Below are 16759 nucleotides of genomic sequence, written 5' to 3'. Positions count from 1 at the left end.
ACTTAACTTTTTGTGTACTCTTTTCTATGCGTATTATACTTAAATGTTTATTTACAAAAATGGGCTACTATCAGGCTGTGAAAATTTAGAATGATATTATACAATTAATTAATAATTTCACTAATAAAAGCATATTAGTGAAAAAAGAATGTATATATATATACATATATACATAATACATATATATTATGTATATATGTATATATATATATATAAGAGAACACAAGTATGAGCAGGGGAGAGGGGCAGAGAGAGAGAAACTTAGGCAGGCTCCACATGCTCAGTGTGGAGACCTATATGGGGCTTGATCCCACAATCCTGGGATCATGATCTGAGCTGAAATCAAGAGTCAGGTGCTCAAGTGACTGAACCACCCAGGTGCCTCAAGGAAGAGTATATTTTAAGTGAAATGAGTAAAAGCAGTGTTCAAGTATAAAAATTAAATTTTAAAAAATTTCCATAGTTCACAGCTATGGGTAGTGAAACTTAATTATGGGTGACTCTATAGAATCCTTTGTAAATGTTTTTGAGGTTCACTAAAAAACAAAAACAAAAAAACCACCACTAAGAAGGAGAATATTGATGCTATTTTGCATATCTTAAATTTGTCATCTTTTTATTACCATTTTGCTCTTCAAGATTTCTTTCCTTCTGCATTCTTTTACAAAATACTTGTAAATTTGTTTTGCAATGTTGCAGACAATATTAAGAGCATATTTTTCTTTGTGGTATTATGACTCAGAACTGCCAATTCTCATTCCTAGGGTCATGTTTTTGGTGTCAGAGATCTGTAGTTACTTGGATGGTTGCGACAGAAAAATCTTTGAATTATCATTATTTAATTAACTCAGCCTAGCTGGACTCATGTTTTTCAAGCCTACTTCTCAATATATGAGGTTATCTGATATTTTGCTTACTGGTATCTTGCCAAAGCACATGATTTCAGCTCCTCCTTCATCTTTAGTTCCCTTGAGCTAACAAATGCACAAATACAGTTGTAATTTCTGAGTCTTCTTTTCTTCCAGCTTTAGCTATCTAAGAGTTCATTGCTAAGTTTTCCACTAATTCTTAGCCAGTTTTGTTCCTTTTCCTTTTGAGTTCCAGGTCTTTTTTTCTTGATATTCCCATTAGGAGTGACTCCAGTTTGGACATATATCGAAACTTCTATGGTTTCCAGAAAGGTACACTGGAATGAACATAGATATTTCAAAATTCCTCATAATTTAGTTATGATAGTTAGTTATGATAGTTACTTATGTAACTATCACTATCATGTCACTATAGACACTAGTACCATATACCATATTAACAATGACTATCTTTGGCTTTTAGAAGTGTAGGGTACTTTCTTCTCTTCTTTTTAGTATTAATGATCTCCAATTTTGTGTGCCAATTACTTTTATAATCAGAAAAAAAAAATCCCTAAGACAGAGTCAGCAACTAGTTGTGGAGTGCTGGAATGGACTCTTACTGGGTCAGGCAGGCAGGTACGTAGATCTCTTCCCAACTTCCTGCTCAGTGATCTCATGTTGGCAGCTTGAAATCAGACATGGTGGGAGCATTTAATTTACACCATGAAAATTGGCAACATTAAACATGGGGCTTTAGTTTTAGAAAATCTGCTTACCAGTACACCATATCTTTATATGACTAGGATCTTTATACGAACTGCAGGAGTAGTTGGCTCTCTAAACAACTAGAAAGTCCACAGACACACAAGAGTTGGAGCAGGCCTGCCCTTATACATCACTAAGTTTGGTAAAACCCGACCCAGGCAACCTTGGTGAAGGGCTCACTAGAAATTAAAACATTAAACTGCTGGCTAGTTGGGTAGTGAATTCTGGAATCAGAAAAGCAAGTGCAGCTCGCAATTCTTTGACTCACTGTAAACAAAGCCACAAAAGGCCTGAGAATTATTTTATTCTTTACATAAAAAATCTATTAGCCTTATTGAGGGTTAAGTCAGAAAAGGTAAGTTGACATTTAACCGTATGTGCGGTTTGGATTATACACAAGTGTTGTGAACCACTAAAACAAGTGACAAAATTAATCACCTAAAGTCTCTTTTTTGGTGACTTTTCAGATAATAGAATGCTGTTATTTGGGGGGGGTCCTGAAGACAAGGGAAATTACATGACATTTTCGTTTCCTTTGGACTTTCGTGCTTATAAAAATTATTTTGTTGGACATATTTTGTAAAATTTATATTCACTTAAAAATAGTGGAAGAAATGCTATTTTCTTCTCAGTCAGAGTTACTGGATCTTAGTATAGTGCTTTTCTCACCATGGTAGTGTCAGGGAGAGGGGCGACTGCTGAGGATGCATTATTACTACTCATAGCAATATTTAAAGACACAAAAATAGAAATGTTGATATTCAGCTTTAATGCACTAATCAAAGCGATTGGAAATTGCTTAAGTGGACCAATTTTAAATTTTCTAAATGCATAAGATTTCCTAACCCAATATCAAGAAAGAAATGTGCTAGAACCTAATGATTAGAATGTTGTGCTTGAAAATGACTTTACTTGGAATTTAATTTGGTTAGATTAAACAGACATTTGGGAGTATTTTTTATGTGGTGGCCACTCTTTTGGAAATCAGAGAACATTGGAGGGACACACAGTGCTGGCTCTCAAGGAGCTCAAAGACTAATGGCAGGGGCTGTCGTGTAAAAAACAAAACAAAACAAAACAAAACAAAAAAGAAGCCACCATTGCTAGAGACCTACTCAAATCCCAATAATGCTAGATTCATGATATTTGATAAAATCTGTCTATTTGCCTCAGCCCTCAGAGCCCTGAAAAACAGGTTGCCTGGTTGTCTCCCATTGTCATATAATAATTACGACACTTGAAAGTCTTTTTATATGCCAAAGTAACCAGTCCATTCAGGAAAAGCAATCCAGTTTTACCGTACAATAAAAATGTTACTGAAATTGGTTGTTTTATAAAATTCAGAGAAAATAAATTGATTTATTTTAATAAAATGTTTGTTAGATTATTCACATAATTGCTTTCCTGATTCTGTACTGACTGCTTGACATAAGGAGTGGAGTGAACTTCAGGATCCTGAAAATAGTGCCATTGTGACAGAGAAGACAGCAAAATAGACACACTTGCCATCCGCTGCTGGCAAAGGCAAAATGAGTGGCTTGTGGATGTTATGAGCACAACCTATTTGAAGTTATCTAGACAGAAGTACCAAGTTTTGCTTCCACATTAGTTTACTTTAGGAAAACTGGGACTAAAGTGTCTTTTTTTGTAAGTTGTTTTCTTAGATGGGGTTATTATATTCAAAATATTTTTTCCAAATATGAAAGTTTAAGTTTTATTTATTTAAGTAATCTCTATACCCCACATGGAGCTTGAACTCACAACCTCAAGATCAAGAGTTGCATGCTCATCTGACTGAGCCAGTCAGGTGCCCCAAATATGCGAAGAGTTTTATGTATTCTGTACAACAATTAACAATACCTTAATCTGCTAAGTGAGTAGGGAAGAGAGTAAAGAAACCATTTTGAAAAGGAACCAGAGAGATGAAAGAAGAAGTAATTTTCATAGGAAAACAAAGCAGCATCTAAAAAGTAAATTGTGGGGTGCCTGGGTGGTTCAGTCGGTTAAGTGTCTGACTTTGGCTCAAGTCATGATCTCACAGTTTGTGAGTTTGAGTCCCGTGTCAGGCTCTGTGCTGACAGCTCAGAGCCTGGAGCCTGCTTCAGATTCTGTGTGTGTGTGTCTCTCTCTGTCCCTCCCCCATTTGTGCGCGCGCGCTCTCTCTCTCAAAAATAAATAAACATTAAAAAAATTAAAAAAAATTAAATTGTGATCTATCCCAATTGGACAGAACATTCAATGTATCAAATTCTCTGATTTCCAAGATCTTTCTCTTCTAATGCTCCGCAGATTTACATAGAAGTCACCTTAGATTGACAAGTTAAAAAGAAAGTAAGGTTCTGTGCAATAAACCCATTCTGTTCCTCTCAAAAAATGAAATATGGATAAACTAAATCAACAGAAACTTTCACATCTCATTTTAGATACTACTTTTATCTTCCACCTCCTCACCTGAAAGTAAAGGGGTCAGGGAAAACCACCCCCTGCAAGTTTCAAGTTTTCTCTTCCAATATTTCCTGATCTATTCTTTTTTTTTTTTTTTTAGAAAGAGAGAGAGAAAGAGAGAGTGTGTGTGTGAGAGTTGGGGAGAGGGCAAGAGAGAGAGAATCTTAAACATGCTCCATGCTCTGTGAGGAGCCTGACACAGGGCTAGATCCCATGACCCTGGGATCATGACCTGAGCTGAAATTGAGTCCAATGCTCAACCAGCTGAGCCACCCAGGTGCCCTTCCTGATCTATTCTTGATTGCAAAAAAACTATAAGGAGCAAAATAAACAAAAGCTCAAAGGAGATGTCAAGAAACCGAACAATCAACAAACCTGTCAGTCTTACCCTAGAAATTAGAGAATTGTCCTTAACGATGAAGAGAATAAACAGAAAATGCTGAGCCTGTAGCAGAATATTTTTCCCATAGAAGAACATTAGCAACAACTAGGTCTCAAGTGAAATGACCTACTCACCACAAGAAAGTATTACTGATACAGCACCCAAGTGGGTTTTGGGGGTAGTGCCTTCATAGCATTTCACACTGAAGAAGGGATCAGTTTCAACATCTATTACAGAAAGTCTTTTGGTTGGCTTATTACGTAGGTGTGCTATAGATGTAAAGATATAAATTAGGTTCTTTCTCAGTTCAGTTAATTAGTTTTACAGGGAGAACTCAGAGTTATTTAAAAGGAAGGTGGGTTTTTTTTTTGTTTTTTTTTTTTTTTGTGTGTTCAGTGCAGGTGATATTTATTAACAAGTAGACTGTGTGCATAAAGAATATGTTTGTATGCATGCAAAGTGGTATTTTATTGAATAACGCAAGGTAGGTTGTCATGGAGATTAAAAGCCTTGAAGTGCTATTCACTGGTGCTAGTTATGGTTGCTGGGCACTAGGATATTAGGTTCTGGCACCCTGAATCTTTCATTGTTGTAAAAATAATTACACTTTTATCTTCACTGTAAGCGCTATTCAAGTAGGATAAATAAATACAGACACAGGAACAGACCTAACTTGAAGGTAAATATAGCAACCCTCTGACCCATCCCAGTGTAAAATTATGTAGCTGTAGTTACCATACCATCAAAATGCTTGATTTTCATTGCTGGGTCATTGAAGCTGTTTATAAGATGAAATTACAAAATGCACAAAATCTGCACTTACATTAAAAGGCAAAAGAAGAATGAAAGCTATTGACCGTTAGTACGGTCACTGGTAAATATAAAGGTTTCCTTCAGAAGCAGAGGAAACAAATGAAAAGCTTGTAATATGTTTTGCTAGCATTTTCTTGAAATACTATATTTATGTGAGATTTCCAACCTCACTTTGAGCTCTATGTAAAGCACAAGAGTGATTTTTCTGGTGTTCTTTTCTCTTTGATGATTAGATGAAATGATCTTGACAAGTTTACCTCAGTGAGAAACTATGTATTTTCTGGATAAAGAGAACACTTATGTCTGGCAGAATCAGTATGGACATTTTCTTAACCAATAAATCAATAAAGAGAGTGGGACTATAGCACATTACACAACATAGACAATCTAACACTGACATTTGCAGCAGCAAGTAATGTGGTTTTCAAAACCGCCTTAAGTGATGATTAACTAGAATTATATATATTTATATTTAAACTGACACTACAGAATTCTTTTAAGTCTTGACAGATATGTGGAATATTTAAATGTAGTAATTGTGGTTGCTAAACCTCCTGGGATTAGCCTGCTGGAGAGATAGTGATATCTTAGGCAGAGAAAAATGATTTATACTATGGGGGAAACACTAAAAAGGAAGTAATTCCATGTGTGTTTTATATAACTCTTTGGAAAAAAAAGTTTATTGTAGCTAATGAATTGGTAATATTCTATAATAATCCACCATGTGAATAATTATATAATTTATATACATGTGGGTGTATAATTTAGTTTTTTCAACATTGATTTTTAGGTTTCACGATACAGCACACTTCACAAAAAGTAAAACAGAATGAGAAGTAGCTCAGCTTTGGATTAATGTTAATGGTAGGAATCTCAGAGTTTTGTTTAAAGGCGGGCTCCATATCGTTTTATCTTTCATTAACGGGGAAGCATGTAACACAGTACTTATCAGTTCATTTTAGGAAATAATTGTTATGTGCCTGTATGCTTCAAGTGCATGTTTAGGTGAGTTTAATTGAAATCAAGGAGTAAAATCATTAATAAAAGGAGATACTATTGATACGGTTTCATCAGATTAAATTATATAGAAATAAGTTTACAGCATTGCCATATTATCTGTAAATAGCAGCTGTAATAGTCATAAGATTATCTATTGCCCCTGGTGTTTAAAACTTCTGGGAAAGTTCTTTGAGTGGTATTTACATAACATAATCAAATAGTCTGCAACTTGGATTCAGAACTAATTTTAATGATGTTGGCAAGACATAAATCTTTGTGAATAAGTATAGAGAAAGAAGAAACCAGCAAATCACTGGATGGGTGGATACTTTCAAAGTTTAAGCCTGTCTAGGATTCTAAATATCAAATTGTATCTCAAAGCTTTAAAACAACACTAAAATTGACAAATTTATATCCATAATATACCTGAGATAGTGGGATAATCTGTTTCACATTATGGTAGATTGAGGTAGATATTTAGTAGAAATGCATGTTGCAATTGTACACGAGAGATAGGCTATTGGCTTGAGAACCATAAATCTTTTTCTAACGTTTATTTATTATTGAGAGACAGAGAGAAACAGAGCATGAGCAGGGGAGGGGGAGAGAGAGAGGGAGACACAGAATCTGAAGCAGGCTGCAGGCTCTGAGCTGTTAGCATAGAGCCCAATGCGGGGCTTGAACTCAAAAACCGTGAGATCATGACCTGTGCCAAAGTCAGATGCTTAACCGACTGAGCCACCCAGGCGCCCCGAGAGAACCATAAATCTTAATTACAACTGTGCTACTAGCCAACTGTGTGATTTAAAAGAATTTGTTCATTTCTTTGGTGGAAAATGCTGGGCCACTGTGTTATGGAAATTCCTCTAGTGTGGCTGTCATTACTGCCATTGGAAAAAGGAACATTTTTTCATTCAGCAACCTGAAGGTTGGTTTTCCTGACTACCTGTTCCCAGAATCCCTACACTGTAGGGAATCTAGTGTTTCCCTTCCTAAGGATAGAGCAATACTGTCCTCATGAAACTTACAATCAAGTAGAGAAAGACCAGCATTGAACAAGCTTTACAAGTGTGAGAAGATTTACAAAAGCTAAGTGCAGGATGCACTGAGAGTATACACCTGCCTGAAAGAGCTGTAGATGGAATATCGTCTCCACTAAAAAGACTCCAAAATGGTTTTAACTCTAATCACATCCTCTTTTCAGAGTTATGGACCTACGTTCCCAATTACACACTTGCGATTTCAACCTTAATGGAATTAGCTCTTCCAACTCCACATTTCTAAACTCAAATTCACCATCTCTTTATCCAAACAACCCTCTTTCTAACTTTCCTATTATTAGAGTAGCCCTCTCCTTTCCCCAGTCACTTAGGTCTGAATCATCAGCAGACCTAAGATCCATCTTTCATTCTTTCTTGCAATGTATCTTTCACATCCATTCTGTTGCCATGTGTTAAAGATTCAATTTTGATAATGGCTCTCCTGTGTGATTATGTTTTCCATTCCTGTATCCACCAGCATTGGGCTTTCAAGTAAGTTAAAAATCAATATTTTTCATCCAATAAATATTCAGTTGTTTATTGAAAAAATATTTAAGTGCCCATTATAGACCAGGCTTTGTGCTAGGAATACAATAGCAGGCAAAACATCTATTGTCTTGCTTTCATGGAGTTTACAGAGTCATAGATAGAGTATATATTAAACAAATAACCTTATAGTATACATATTATCTACTAACTATAAATGCTATGAAGGGAATGTATGGGTTATCATGCAAAAGGATAACAGGGGTACCTGACCTACTTTGTTAGGGAAGTCCTCTCTGAGACCTAAGGGATGAGGAGTTAGTCAGAGGACTGGAAGGAAAGGCACTGCAAGCGGAGGGGAAAAGTCTTGCAAAGTTTTTTTTTCTAGAGAGTGTAGGGTGTTTGAAACTGGAAAGAAAAGCAGAAGTCAGACTGTGCAGGGTATCAACAGTTTTTCTAAGGAGTTTGGATTCTATTCTAAGGTAGTTGGGAAACCACTGAAGTGTTTTCAGTAAGGGAGTAAAGATAGAGATTTGAGATACATAGGAAAAGTTGAAAGAGCAGAATTTGTTGAAAGATTGTATAGGAAGTAGTAGATAAGAGGCTAGATTTCTGACTGAGGTAATTGGGTAGTTGAAGTGCCTTTTGGTGAGACAGGAAACACTGGTTTGGAAGGCAGGATGACGAGCTCAGTTTTGGAAATGTGAAGTGTGAGGAAAATAGGGGTATCTAAGTATCTGTTTAGGAAATAACTGGATATGTGGATATGTACCTGCAGTCAAGGAGAGCATACATCTAACAAGTGTTAAAGCATGTAGGATAACTGCATGACGAGGTTTTATTCTTAATGTTTATTTTTGAGAGACACAGAGAACAAGTGGGAGAGGGACAGAGAGAGAGACACATATAATTGAAAGCAGGGTCCAGGATCCAAGCTGTCAGCCCAGAACCTGAGATGGGGCTCAACCCGACACGGGGCTCAAACTCACGAACTGTGAGATCATGACCTGAGCCAAAACGATGAGTCAGACACTTAACCGACTGATCCACCCAGGCACCCAAGATAGGTTATAGTTAATGCCATATAAACTGATGACTCAGGGAGAATCTTTATGGAAAAAGTGACATTGAGAGGACCTTGAAAGAGAGACAGCATTTTGACAAATAAACCTTGGTTGTCCACATTTGAGAATGATGCCCTTTAATGCTGACAGGATGTTCTAAATTTTGAGTTAGTTTACTGCCTGGTGTAGAGTGGTAGGGAGTATGTAGATCCTTTCTTTGAAGGGTCCTCAAGTGACAGTTTCTATAGATTATCTCTTTTGGGTGGATCGCTTTCTTTCAGTTTTTTGCCTTGGAGGTTATAAAGTTGGCTGCCAGTGTTCTGGAAGTCAAATGGGGGAAGGGAGTTCTGGGTATTACCATGTCATATATAGTTTTAGTTAGTTTCTCTGTTTTATTTATGGCACCTCTGCCCTTAGCAGCATCTGATGGATGACCCAAGACCAGAGTTCTCTAGGTTTAACTTCCCTAAACGGTAATCTCTGCCAGCTGGTAATCTCTTTCCAGCTTCCAGACTTTTGTCTAGCTCTTCTGTTCTTTTTGCCTTTGTGTGCTGTCTTCCTTCACTGTTTGCTGTGGTCTGAATGTTTGTGTCCCCCTCTCCCCCAAATTTATATGTTGAAATCATAATGCCCAATATGATGGTATTTGGAGGTGGGCTTTTGGGAGATGGTTAGGTCATGAGGGTAGAGCCTTCATGAATGGGATTTGTGATTTTACAAAAGATACCCCACAGAGCTCCCTAGCCCCTTCAGCCATGTGAGGACACAAAGAGAGGTCTGCAAGAGGATGAGGACCTTCACCTGACCAGGCTAGCACCCTGATCTCAGGAGTTCCATTCTCCGTAACTGTGAGAAATAAAGTTGTGTTGCTTAGAAGCTACTCAGTGTGATACATTATTACAGCAGCCCAAATGGACTAAAACACTGCCATTCACAAGAGAGTTGGAATAAACTTGGGTTTAATCTGTCATGTGTAATAGTAATGCAATTTCTAAAATGTGTCCAAGTATAACAATAGTAAGTATTAGAAGATGATAGATTAATAAAGTATATATTCTAACTTCCTCCTATAATAACATACTTCTCCAAAGGAAATATTTTATAAACTTGGACAGCATTTTGAGCTTCAATTATTTTACAGTTGGTTTAGCGTCACTCATTAGTTCTTATACATGCCTTCAGGCATCCCTTTTCTCTCTTAAGTCTATTTGCATCAGATAATCACTAAATTAATGAAAGCATATTTACATGAAACTGTTTTTAGAGAATAGGCTTTGGTTCTACAGCTATTAGAAACAAAAGGCACAAGGACAAAAAGAGCTACATTTAATTAACACTAAATTGTGACATCAACTGACAACAAATAATTAAATTGGGAATTTAGGCTGGTGCTATAGACTGAAGTATAATCATTGTGTGCCTGAGGGTGTGACTTAGAATGATGGCATAAGGTAATATAGGTGGTAGGATGGTCCAAGAGTGATTTATCAAGAGTCTAAGTTAATGGCTGCTTTAAGGAAATAATTGAAGACTGTGTGTCTTTTCTTTTTTTCTCCTCATTTCCTTTCCTATCTTACCAAATACTTTATTTAAACTACAGATTTAAGGGGCACCTGAGTGGTTCAGTTGGTTAAGCATCCAACTTTGGCTCAGGTCATGATCTCACAGTTCGTGAGTTTCAGCCCTATGTTGGGCTCTGTGCTGACAGCTCAGAGCCTGGAGCCTGCTTCAGATTCTGTGTCTCCCTCTCTCTCTGCCCCTCCCCACTCATGCTCTGTCTCTCTGTCTTAAAAATAAATAAAACATTTTTAAAAATTTTATAAAAAAATAAAAAAATAAAAAAATAAACTACAGATTTAATTTCTTCAAATCTTCATAATTAAACCTTATGACAATAAGAACAAGCTAAGGCTTTCATAAAAATTTTCTTACTTCTGTTGGCTTGTGGTCCCAAACTCCAGCTAGTATAGATTCATTCATCCCTCTGTCAATTCATTCATTCACTCATTCAAGAAATAATGAGCATCACTTTTTAAAACACCAATTCTGTTTGGCATTTTAGAAGATACTGGTGGACACAATGGTGAGCAAAAGAAAATGCAACCAATCCCTGTTGTCAGTCAAGGAGAGGAGACAGATGTTAATTAACTAAACCCAAGAATCAAATAAGCTGAGGTAAGTATCCTGAGGAACAAAAAACAAGTTTTGTTGGCAGGTGTATAATGGAAGAGTCTTACCTGCAGTGGAGAGCCAGGGAAAACTGGAAGGAAATGACAGTTGGGCTGAGATTTTAAGAATGCCAGCTTCACTAAGCTAAAGGGGTAGTGGCGTGATGAGAACAGTATTTACCAGCACAGTAAGAGGGAAGAGTACAAGGCATCTGAGAGAGAAGACAAGCCCAGTGTGGGCAGGGCTTAAAGAGCACAATGACGGGGCTGGGGAAGTAAAATGATGAGATCATAGAATAATGAGAAGCCTGCAATACTAGGAGTGGGAATGAAGGAGTAATGTGAAAGGAAAATTTTCTTCAAATAGCAGTACTTGCATAGGAGATATTAAAATTGACTTTTATGTTTCGTCACAGCTATTCTTTTTTTTTAATTTTTTTTTTAACGTTTATTTATTTTTGAGACAGAGAGAGACAGAGCATGAACGGGGGAGGGTCAGAGAGAGGGAGACACAGAATCTGAAACAGGCTCCAGGCTCTGAGCTGTCAGCACAGAGCCCGACGCGGGGCTTGAACTCACGGACCGCGAGGTCATGACCTGAGCCGAAGTTGGAGGCTTAACCGACTGAGCCACCCAGGCGCCCCTCGTCACAGCTATTCTAAGCAGGTGAAGCTGATAAAGGACCATGAATTTGAGTGACACCCACTCCCCACCACCCCAGGACATAAGACCCTTACTGGATCTAACTGAAGACTCTTTTCTGATTAATGATGAACAAAGAATGGGTCTACTTGTTTTAACCAATTATGTAAAGACCTATTGACTCATTTTATCCAATCCACAGTGCTAGCTTTTGATGCCTAATTAGTAGGAACACTGTGTGTTCTTTCTGGTACTTTTGAGTGCCTGGCCCCAGCCAGGATTTCTTGTTTCCTTGCCTGGCAAGAAAATATTTGGTTTTTAAGTTTTTATTTAAAAAAAAAAAATTTTTTTTTAACGTTTATTTATTTTTGAGACAGAGAGAAACTGAGCATGAATGGGGGAGGGTCAGAGAGAGGGAGACACAGAATCTGAAACAGGCTCCAGGCTCTGAGCTGTCAGCACAGAGCCCAATGCGGGGCTCGAACTCACAGACCGTGAGATCATGACGTGAGCTGAAGTCGGCTGCTTAACCGACTGAGCCACCCAGGCGCCCCTGGTTTTTAAGTTTTTAGCTTAAGTGTTTTTTGTTTGTTTTGACAGTAAGATGTGGAGGAGATGGGCCATATCATATTTGAATCAGATAAAAAATCCTCGGGGCTCCTGGGTGGCTCAGACTGTTCAGCGTCTGACTTCGGCTCACGTTATGATCTCAAGGTTCATGAGTTTGAGCCCTCCATCAGGCTCTGTGCTGACAGCTCGGAGCCTGGAGCCTGCTTTGGATTCTGTGTCTCTCTCTGTCTGCCCCTCCCCCACTAGCACTCTGTCTCTCTCTCAAAAATAAACATTAAAAAAAGTTTAAAAAAATCCTCTCTGGTTGCAGTTTGGAGGATGGGTTGAAGAATGAATCAGTGGATTCCTTGAGCCAAATTAGACAGTTGCAGTAGTCCAGGTCAGAGGCAGTAACAGCCTGCTCTAGAATGGTGGCCGTGGAGACAGTAATGGGCAGATGTGAGAAATATGCGGGAGACAAACCTGCAAGACTTGGGGATAGGTTAGATATGGGGGTGGCAAGAAGGGTCATAGATGACTTCTAGTCTTGAAGGGATGGTGATGTCAGTCACTAAGATAGGGAACACTGAAAGATGTCCAGATTGGAGGGTGAAAAGAGAAGGTGTAGTTCAATATTGCTGTTTAGCTGTTTATCAACATCCATATTATTTGCATGAGAATCAGAAGCTTTTTAAAGAAAGAATCCTGAAGAGCGCCTGGGTGGCTCAGTCAGGTGAGCATCTGACTCTTGATTTTGGTCTGGGTCATGATCTCATGATACATGGGTTCAGGCCCTGTGTCAGGCTCTGTGCTGACAGAGCAGAGCCTGCTTGGGATCCTTTCTCCCTTTCTCTCTGCTCCTCCCCAGCTTGCTCGCTCTCTCTCTCTCTCTCTCTCTCTCAAAAATAAATAAATAAACATTAAAAAAGAAAGAAAGAATCCTGAACATCATGTATATTGTGGTTCAGAGTCATTAGACCTACAGTTTTTCCTATGTAATACTCTTGATTTATTTGTTATATATCTCTCTAGATTTTCCTTGGACAATCCTATTGGTGTTTTCCACTAATAACAACCATAGTCATTTCAAACCATATCTGAAAGGAAGTTATATATAGAGGCATTGTGTGGTTTTGTTACGGATCATTTATGTAGAGTGGAGCACATACTGAGAGTTCAATTCAAAAAATAAAACAAGGGGCGCCTGGGTGGCGCAGTCGGTTAAGCGTCTGATTTCAGCCAGGTCACGATCTCGCGGTCCGTGAGTTCGAGCCCCGCGTCAGGCTCTGGGCTGATGGCTCGGAGCCTGGAGCCTGTTTCCGATTCTGTGTCTCCCTCTCTCTCTGCCCCTCCCCCGTTCATGCTCTGTCTCTCTCTGTCCCAAAAATAAATAAAAAACGTTGAAAAAAAAATTAAAAAAAAAAAAATAAAACAAATGGGCGCCTGGGTGGCTCAGTCCGTTAAGGAGCCGACTTCGGCTCAGGTCATGATCTCGCGGTCCGTGAGTTGGAGCCCCGCGTCGGGCTCTGTGCTGACAGCTCAGAGCCTGGAGCCTGTTTCGGATTCTGTGTCTCCCTCTCTCTGACCCTCCCCCATTCATCCTCTGTCTCTCTCTGTCTCAAAAATAAATAAACGTTAAAAAAAATTAAAAAAAAATACAAAAAAAGCAAAGGCCTTCTTAACATTAGTGCATTGTAATGTGTGAATATTGGTTTGGATGGATGTAATTGTAGAAATCAAATATGGGCATGGGGAAATATTACTTATTGCTCACTTGGCATTGATTTGTAGCGACAGCAGGTTTAGATAAAATCTGTGATCAATAGACTGTTACAACTAAATGGTTTCTCTCATTTCCAAGAGAGGAGAAGAAACCCTGATTGTTTTTCTAAAATTTTCTTTTCTTACAAAAGCGTTATGCTTTCAATGTAGAAAATATGGAAAACAAAAGTTTCTATTCTAGAGTCTTCCCCCCCAACCCCACCAGATAGATGTCAGTTGAGAGGTTTAGAACAAGTCTACCCAAAATGTTCCACTTTAGCATGTGGACAATTTTGAGCAGAAAGCATTTGAGACCCTGGAGCCTGAAGAGAAACTTTTGCCCCTCTCTTAGCTACCTTGAAGAATCTAAATTGGGGGTGTTACCCAGAGTAAGAATTATTACCAGAGATAATCTGACTGACCTATCTGTATGGCAGGGCAAACATCCAATTACCAAATTTCTACTCTTCTTTTTGCCCTGTGTATTGCACTCTTGCCCTTTGCAACCCCAGACCCTTAACCCGTTCCTTAGGTCATGATGGCATATGTATCTCGTTCTACTTTTTTGTCTTTAAATCTCTCTTGACTATGGGGTTCCCATGCATATGAGATTAAATTTGAGTTTTTTCCTGTTAATCTGTCTCATACCAATTTAATTATAGAGTAGCTGCAACAACCTTTGAAGACTAGAAGAAAATCCCTGCCCCCTCCCCATCACATCAGTGAGTCTTTTGGGTTTTCTTTCTTTCTTTTTCTTTCCTTTCCTTTCCTTTCCTTTCCTTTCCTTTCCTTTCCTTTCCTTTCCCGTTCTTTTCTTTTTTTTTTAAAGGTACACAGGGAGTGGGAAATAGAAAGGATCTAAACAGAATCTCTCAATCCTGTTTGTGACCCACAATTCTAATTGTTTCAAAATTTTAGTTCCCAACTCGATTATCCTTAACACCACACTGTGACTGGATGAGAAGTAAAATAATGTGCTTACATCTGTTATTCCCCCTCTGATGGAATTGACTGTTAAGGAGCTAATGTTGGTCATACTTTTGGTAAATCTCTAGTGTTCACTTTTTTTTTTTTTTTAACGTTTTATTTATTTTTGAGACAGAGAGAGACAGAGCATGAACGGGGAGGGTCAGAGAGAGAGGGAGACACAGAATCCGAAGCAGGCTCCAGGCTCTGAGCTGTCAGCACAGAGCCCGACGCGGGGCTCGAACCCATGGACCACGAGATCGTGACCTGAGCTGAAGTCGGACGCTTAACCGACTGAGCCACCCAGGCGCCCCTCTAGTGTTCACTTTTAAGGTATTGATGTAGTTCTTTTTAAAAAATAACTTGTTGTTCTTGTTTGGTATTATCTATCACCTTATCTCTTTAAATTTATTTATTTATTATCTCTTTAAGTTTATTGATTTAAGTTTATTTATTGTATTTATGTTCTTATGTCTTTCCCAATATTGCCACTTTAACTATATTGTAGAGGCCAGTTTTAGGCAACGGGCTTGAGCAATGGAAACCTGAATAAAGTAAAAGGGCCCACAGTGATCTGAATGCAAACAGGCTCATCAAGTGACCCACCTCAAAGTATCCGTAGGCCCTAGCTGATCAATGAGCTGCTTACAACTAGGCACAGGTACTGGGATACCTGGGTGGCTCGGTTGGTTAAGTGTCTGACTTTGGCTCAGGTCACGATCTAAGGTCTATGAGTTCGAGCCCCATGTTGGGTTCTGTGCTGACAGCTTAGAACCTGGAGCCTGTTTCAGCCTGCCTGTGTCTCCCTCTCTCTGCCCATCCCTCACTTGTGCTCTGTCTCTCTTTCTCAAAAATAGACATTTAAAACAAAACAAAACAAAACTGGGTACAGGTACGAAAACAGGAAAATTCCATATGTTCCCATACCTCCTTATTCCTGGCTTTAACCAAAGTTCTCCACCACTGTCTCCTGGCAGACAGTCTTTTGCTGTACTGCCTGCTGCTCCCTTCCAGTGTTTTCCATAGACTTGTGTCTCCTTTGTTCTGCCTTGGTGAATTCTTTCACCCCACCCCGAGCTGCTGGCCTCCACCCTTCCACCCAATCCGGGCGCCTCAATGTGTTGGTTGACGTCCTTAGCTGTCTCAATATTCTGGCCTTTGAGCTGAAAGGGAGCAGAATAGGACACCCCAAAATACACTTTCTGGCATAAGGATTATTTTGAGAAACTGAGGCTGTATGCTTGGTTCCTGGTGATGAAGGAGCATGGGTCAAGCTGAGAGCAAAGCACAGGCTAACAGCAACCGCCCCCTCCCCCTTCAAGGTGGGACATGTGTGATATTCCTCGGGCACTCTTGGCTACCCAAGAACAGGGGAAAGGAAAGAAAACAAACTGTTGACTGACGGAGATCACAGTCATCCAAGACAGGAGTCTCCTTCAGTTTACAGATAACTTAGGAAACTGCAAGAAAAAGGCAATCTTATCCATAGACTAATCTACAGAAATCTATAGACTCCATTTCCTGGAGCCCTAATATCACCCTCATCAAGATAGATGTAAGGAAGTTTAAGTGCTTGCCATGGTGATGTGGGAAACAAAGGCAAATGAAAAATTAAATTCCCATACTGCCTACAGTCCACTGACAAATCCTTGAAACGGTCAGAGTGACCTTCCTCTAGGAGTTCAGCTGCCTCAGTGATAACACCTTGCCAGGGGCAAAAGGGAATCTTGCCTTAACATTATCCTGACCCTCCCCAGGATCCTGTGAGTCTCCTTAACACATAAAAATTCCTTTGTAAACCTCCTTCATCTTTAACCCCCAAGTATAT

The 16759-nt window shown here is 38.9% G+C and overlaps 1 long non-coding RNA gene across 1 annotated transcript; it reads left to right on the top strand.

Moving 5' to 3' along the window:
- The first annotated feature begins 9569 nt into the window (after window positions 1-9569).
- LOC131518234 (uncharacterized) lies at window positions 9570-11977 on the top strand. The gene is made up of 3 exons (XR_009264964.1): window positions 9570-9693; window positions 10908-11020; window positions 11667-11977. It is a non-coding gene; the product is annotated as an uncharacterized LOC131518234 (long non-coding RNA).
- The last annotated feature ends 4782 nt before the right edge of the window (window positions 11978-16759 follow it).

Source organism: Neofelis nebulosa, chromosome 7 (assembly GCF_028018385.1).
Source record: "Neofelis nebulosa isolate mNeoNeb1 chromosome 7, mNeoNeb1.pri, whole genome shotgun sequence".
Lineage (NCBI taxonomy): Eukaryota > Metazoa > Chordata > Mammalia > Carnivora > Felidae > Neofelis > Neofelis nebulosa.
Note: the sequence above shows the minus strand (reverse complement) of the source record. Positions and strands in the feature narration are given on the sequence as shown.